Raw genomic sequence first — 6,857 nt, forward strand, 5'->3', positions numbered from 1 at the left:
AATTTAGGATTACTGCAAAAAATTCAGGCCATATAGAAATATGCAGAGTAAAAAGTAAAAATCCCCCTTCACCTTCCCTCAACCCTAGTTCCTAGAAATAACTGCTTTTTAACAATTTGCTATATAACCTCTCAGAAACTTGGTCATTTTCATATATACACAAGACAGTGTTTCATTTAAGAGGGATATCTTGCAGAAGTTCTGTTCAGTAGCCCCCAGGGGAGATTTCCCTTCTATTCTACCATACTCCTGTAGAAGTGTAACTTAGGTTGATTGGCCTAGAGACAGACCTTGAGATGAGGATTTATGTGCAAGTGATTTATTAAGGATCTGTTCCGGGGGAAACTGATAAGGTACTGAGGGAAACAGGACAAAGAAGGGTAAGAAACCAACGGTAATCTCTTTTGTTTTTGTAAACTGTGTATCTTGGAGATGTTTCTATCTTATTACATGTATTTCTGTCTGAGCTTTTTAACTAATTACACAGTTACCAGGATTCCACAATATGAATGTACCATAATTCATTTAATCTTTATTAATATTCCTAAATAGGTAGATTCCGGATTTTCACTTTTGAAAGCAAGTCACAAAAGATCTGTATTTCTTTAGGCACATATATGATCATTATGTGGGAAATACGATTAGAAATAGAATTTTCTGGGTGCAATTTATTTAAAATTCTAATAACTTTACCAAATTGTCCTTTAAAAAGGATGTAACACCATCCCCCCAACTAACAACATGTAAGAATCCCTTTTTCCCCACACCAATGTGTAAAGTCCCCTTTCCCCCAGACCCTTGGAAACTATCAAGTTATTTGCCAGTATTTACAATATTTTGGGAAAAGTGGTATTGTAGCAAAAGTCAAATTTTCATTTTCATGTTTACTAGTGAGGCAATTTTCTCACATACTTATGGACCATCTGAATTTATTTAGTAAACTATCTGTTCATGTTCTTTGCCTATTTTTGTTGTTTGTCATTTTCTTAGTTTTTGAGATTTAAGAAATACGGATGACAATTCTTTGCCTGAGCTATTTCTCAAATATATTTTGCTTTAGTTTTTTGCTAATCTTTTAACTCTGGCTATACTCTCTTTTGTAATGTAGAAGTTTTCTACTTTTATTTAGCAAATCTCATCAGCCGTTTTTTGGTGGTTTCTGAGTTCATCGTCTTGATTAAGAAGGCCCTCCCATATCAGGAATATGAAAATGCTCTACTCTATTTTCTTCAGGTATTTTTATAGTTTTAGTTTAAATCTTAAGATATTTCACCCATTTGCAATTTATTTTTGTATATGGAGTGAAGGATAGCATATTAGTTTTTTTTTTTTTTCCAGAGTGACAGACACTTGTAACAACACCATTTGTAAAAGAATTCATTTTCCTCCATTGATTTGAAATTCCATTTTTTCATATTAAAAAATTCTCTTATGGGACGGGTCTGTACCCTATTCTTTTTCAGGATCTATGTATTTATTCCTTTGCCAAATGTCACATCCTTTTATTTCTTTATAGTATGTTTTATATACATAAGAAAAATTTCTATGATTTAAAAATAGTCTTTTAAAATTTTTGTACATTTCCTATTCCTAATGAACATCAGAATAATATTTTTTGGTTAACTGTAAGATTTACTAAACATTTAATTGGGGCAAGGATTAGGATTGACCTTTTGGGTTAATTTTGGAAGAAGTAATCTTTTTGCAGCGCTGAGTCTTACTTCTCAAGCACGTGTTATCTATAGCTACTTGTTCAGATAGTCTTTCATGTTTTCATTGAAGTTGTTTAATTTTCTCCATTTGAATCTTATACATTTTACTTTTGGCTTATCCATAGGCTATTCTGCATATGTGAGTGTGATCTTTTTTATATTATATTTCCTACTTGATTATTACTAGTATATTAGAAAATGATTTATTTTTGTGTGATTACCATATTTCTTATTACCTTTCTGTACTCTTTATAAAACTTATTTTAGTCTTTTTATCACTTGATTTTCTTGAAATTTTAGGAATAAAAAATATCCAGTGCAAATCATGGCTATTTTTGCATTCTTTCCAGCATTTATCCTTCGTATTTCCCTTCTACATCTTTTTTTTTTTTTTTTAACATTGGCTAGTAATGCTTATTCAATGTTTGTTGAGCTGAAATGAAAGAAAGCATTTTTTAAAAACCTTGTTTTTAACTAGTCAGACTTTCGAATTTTTTTTCTAAGTTTGAAATGTTTTCATAGCTTTAGGAAAATCTTGTATTTATAGATAGCTAATCTGAATTTTTTCTAAAAACAAGAATGGCCATTAAATTTTCTCATGTTTTCCACATCCATTACAGATGATCACATCCCTTTCCTTTTTTTCTTTATTTTAATTATAAAATATAATGAGATATTATATGTCATTGTTATACTTCCTAATGTTGAACATTTTGTTACTGGGGTAAATTTTGTAGTCTAGATGTATTATTAACACATTGATTTGATATTGCTTTATTCATATTTTTGCAGCTATATTGATTGATGAATGTTCTCTCTCTCTCATTCTCTGTCACTCTCCCTCTCTGTCTCTCTCTCTGTGTGTATTGTGTGATCTTTAGTCTGAGTCTGATGCTTGCCTTATAAAAGACTCTTAAAATGAGTTGAGAAGCTTTCCATGTACTAAATATTATATCACTTTGTAGAAGACATTCTTAACATCTTCCTGAAAGCCATGTTGGTTATTATTTAGGTCAGTCTATAGTTAATTAAAACCCCAAATTAGCATATGAGGTGTAGTGAATAAAGATTGCTGAGAGAAAGTAAGGGAAGAAAATAATAAGTATAGAAACATTGACAGCAACAAGAAATGGCTCTTAAATGCCATAATTTCTTGGACTAGCTAGAAATATTTTTTAATAAATGGAAAACCAGCAATGAATCATAGTCTTGGACCATTGCAATAATGCTGAACAACAGTTTCTATATATCAAATATTAATATATTTTCAAATGTTCATCATTATGGTTCTTCGTTACAAGGGAATATTTGCATTATGTTCACTATGAAGAGAGGGACATTTTGAAGTGCTACTTCAAAATGTTTAAAATTTATTAAAAGGTGTGCTATTTGTGGAGGCATGTTAATCTGGGTTTTTCAAAGTTAAATTTAAAAGCTACCTATATCAACAGCTCTCTCAAGCTGCACTTTAGAATGATTTTAGAAAGTAGCTGTGGTCTTACCCTCAGAGATTTTAATCTAGTGGGTAGGGGATGAGGGGAAAGCATTAGTGTGTTTGCAAAGCTTACCAGGTGACTTTAATGTGGAACTAAGGTCGAAAAACTGTCATTTGACTAGAGCAGTGGTTCTCAACCAGGGGCGATTTTGCTCTCCAAGGGGACTTTTGGCAATGTTTGGAGACATTTTTGGTAGTCACTGGGAAGAGAGAGCTTCTCTGTTGCTTAGTGGATGGAGGCCAGGGATGTTACAAAACATTACACAATGCACAATACAGTCCCCTACAATAAAGAACAATCTGGCCCAAAATATCAATAGTGCCAAGGTGCAGAAACCCTTGCATAAACCTATGTTGCCCTTGCTTTTCAGGTACAGCCAATCACCAATCTTATTGATTCCACTGATTAATCACCTCTCCAATCACATCACATTTTTTCCATCACCACTGCCACCATTTTAGTTCTACAGCCACCAGCCCACCACAGTTTGATACCTCGAGGGTCTGGTCTCCCTCCCTCTGCTCTTGCTGTCTTCCATTATATTCTCAACCCTGTGGGTAGAGTAATCATTTTAAGACAAAAATCTTATCATAATCCCTTATTGAAGCACTTTAATGGCTTGGGGTTGCCAAGGGTTTATAGAGTTTTAACAGGGCTCATAGGACCATACTGAGGTTGCTCAGGCTCACCTCTCAAAACCTCATCTATCACCGACTTTTCTTCAAATGCTAAACTTAAGATACAACCAAACATATTTGAATGCCTCTGAGATCTTTTTCTTCTGAATGCTCACTGTTACTGCTACTTGTAATGCCACTGTTTTCTTCAGCCCAGCCAATCCTTTCTCTCACTGGGTCACTGGTTTGGAGGCTACTTACTCTAGGAACCCCATTTGAACTCCCATTCTGGCTTGAGTGGCCTCCCTGTATTTTTCCACAGTAGGCACTTCTTACTTCTGTCAGGAAAGTGATTGCACTCCCTCACTTACAGTAAGATCCAAAATTCCACGAGGACACTTTGATCATTGTTCTATCTTTAGAGCCTCATAGAATTCCTAGTGGTAGTCAGTTTTCAGTAAATGTTTATGTAATGAAAGAATGAATTATACATAATATTTGATTTCTTAACATTCTGGAAGAATGAAATATTACTGTATTCGTATTATCTTTTTAAATTAGAAGAGTCTGCTTTTCTATAGCATGATGCTCTTTATAGATTAAAATAGAATAGAACTTCCTGAAAGCAATTTCCAAATTTCAGTGTGAGGTAAACATCTTTAAGGTAACTAAAAATCAGCCAAACTTCCAAACTAGCAATGAACAAAAAGTGTTTGTGAGCCTGGAATAAATAAACTCTGCACTGTGTTAGATATTTCAGAAAAATATCTGAAATATACTTTTTGCCTGTAGTAACGTTGTTTCAAACATCTGGCACCTAATGTGCTCATGAAATGTCGGTGAAGAAAAGTCAGAATAAGTAAACTATGACTATGCAAATTAGTTTTCATATACGACTTTTGCATTTAAACACTTATTTTGAGAAATGCTTCATACATGAATTATTCTGATGTTTACTATATTTTGTGCATGGGGATAAACATGCTGTGAACAGCATTCTTTGTCTTAAGTTACTTGGGATATTGGGACCCAGTGAAACTCATTGGCGATAAAGATTAGGATTTTAATTGAAACAGTTAATTCTGAAACTTCAGACTTCTTGAAGAGTAGCTTGGACTTCAACAGCAATTCAGAAAGATATTGTAATAGAAACCACTTTATATTTTTTCTCTAAACTCATCTAGCTACAGAACATATATTCAAATGTATCCTAAAGTATGTTTATACATATACAATTATAAGGATAAGATCACAAAGTAAATTTTTAGTAGCTGTTGACTTGCAACATTTTATGTGTATACATATATGTGTATATATGTATATGTTTATTTTTTCCCATTTCTATTTTTCTAAAAATGATTAATTAGTGCTCCAGCTATAAAGCTTCTATTTTCCTTGTCAATGACAATCTCAAGGCCTCTGAGCTGCCTCTCGCTTGACCTTGGTTTAAAAGCACAAAGAATAGCAACCTTGAGACTGGCATCAACAAGATTCATTCTACAGAAACCAGATGCAGTACAATAGAGAAAAACCATGCATTTAATTTTAAGGTTTTACAGAAATTGCTCTCAGTATTTCTTCTTCTTAAAGACTGTTAAGTACAAACGTCCTTCATCTCATAAAGGGAAACATTGCTGTTCTGCCACTTAACACTGGCCAAAGCAGTCCTTCGGAGACCCCTCTGCATTGTTCCTTTTGATGGACACATGGCAGCAGGGTCCACACAACCCTGGGAGAACAGCTGGATGTGACCGTTTAGCAGTAAAGCTTTTATTGAGCGGATCCTGACTATTAAAGCATGCTGAAAAGTATTTCATTAACATCTGAACACGAAGGTTATGAAGCTGTAATAGAATCATACAGTTCAAATGGAGATGCATATATTATTTTCTACTTGAGGGGAATTGTTTCCCATTGTCTTACACCAGTGTTCATTTGAAAGTGTAGTGCCATGTCTGTACTTTGCCCACAGAATTGCTTCTCCCTTCTGAGACAAGAATACCCACATCAGCAATTGGAAGCAGTCTCGTGGAGTGGCGTGGAAGGGCGGTGGATGAAGATTGACTTGGGGACTTTCTCTTCATTGTTAACCTGGTCTTTTTTAATCCTGTGTATTATTATCTAACTAATTTCCTAAAAGTAAATTCCACTTTGTTAAATTGTCATTTGATTGTCATCTTAAGATAAGCTATAAGTATCTTAAAAAATAAATTAAAAGGTCTTCTTATCAAATAGATGAATATATCCACTCCTCCATTCTCTCATACATTCTTATTGTTTCCGTATAGTTAAAGAAAATTATTCAGATTTGGAAATCCACACTAGGAAGTGACATAGTTAAAACATGGATAACATATATGCAATATGGTGTCAATGGCTGAAGAGTAATTTGCAAAAATGAAAGAAATACAGAGAACCTTTGTTTTTCCTATTTTGCCTTTATGGTGCAATGGTGTACTAGTAAATGTTTAACAACTGGCTCTCTGGGGGGAAAAAGCCCGTATTCATAGCATTTGCAGAATTCTGTGGTGCGAATATTCCTACCATGGCCTGTTTTAAGCCAGTGATGAAATTTTACTAAAAGCCAGGTTTTGGAGGAGCTGGGAAGAAATGCACACAGTTGACTCTCCCGAACTGGGGCAGGCAGCTCCAGCACTGCCTTCGCGTCTTGTGTTTGTCTCTTTCCTTCCACTTCAACACCCAATCCAGACCTTTATTACTTCTTGCATAAAACACTATAATAGTAGAATGTCATAATTTCCTTGCCCTCTCTATTTCTCAGTGCTCACTCACTGCTTTTATTAGTCAATCAATAAAAATGACACTGAGGCCCTGTGAGCAATCTCCTTTGCACATTTAAAAAAAATTAATTATAATGGGTACATAATAGGTGTATATATTTGTGGGGTACATGAGATGTTTTGATACAGGCATCCAATGTATAATAATCATATCAGGGTAATTGGGGTATCCGTCCCCTCAAGCATTTATTATTTCTTTGTGTTAGGAACCTTCTAATTCCACCGTTTTAG

At 34.2% G+C, this 6,857-nt stretch overlaps 1 long non-coding RNA gene across 1 annotated transcript; it reads left to right on the forward strand.

Annotated features, from left to right (window-relative positions):
- Positions 1–301: 301 nt before the first annotated feature.
- LOC140710798 (uncharacterized) lies at positions 302–5,990 on the forward strand. The gene is made up of 2 exons (XR_012091863.1): positions 302–380; positions 5,798–5,990. It is a non-coding gene; the product is annotated as an uncharacterized lncRNA (long non-coding RNA).
- Positions 5,991–6,857: the final 867 nt, after the last annotated feature.

The sequence above is a fragment of the Chlorocebus sabaeus genome, chromosome X (assembly GCF_047675955.1).
Source record: "Chlorocebus sabaeus isolate Y175 chromosome X, mChlSab1.0.hap1, whole genome shotgun sequence".
NCBI lineage: Eukaryota > Metazoa > Chordata > Mammalia > Primates > Cercopithecidae > Chlorocebus > Chlorocebus sabaeus.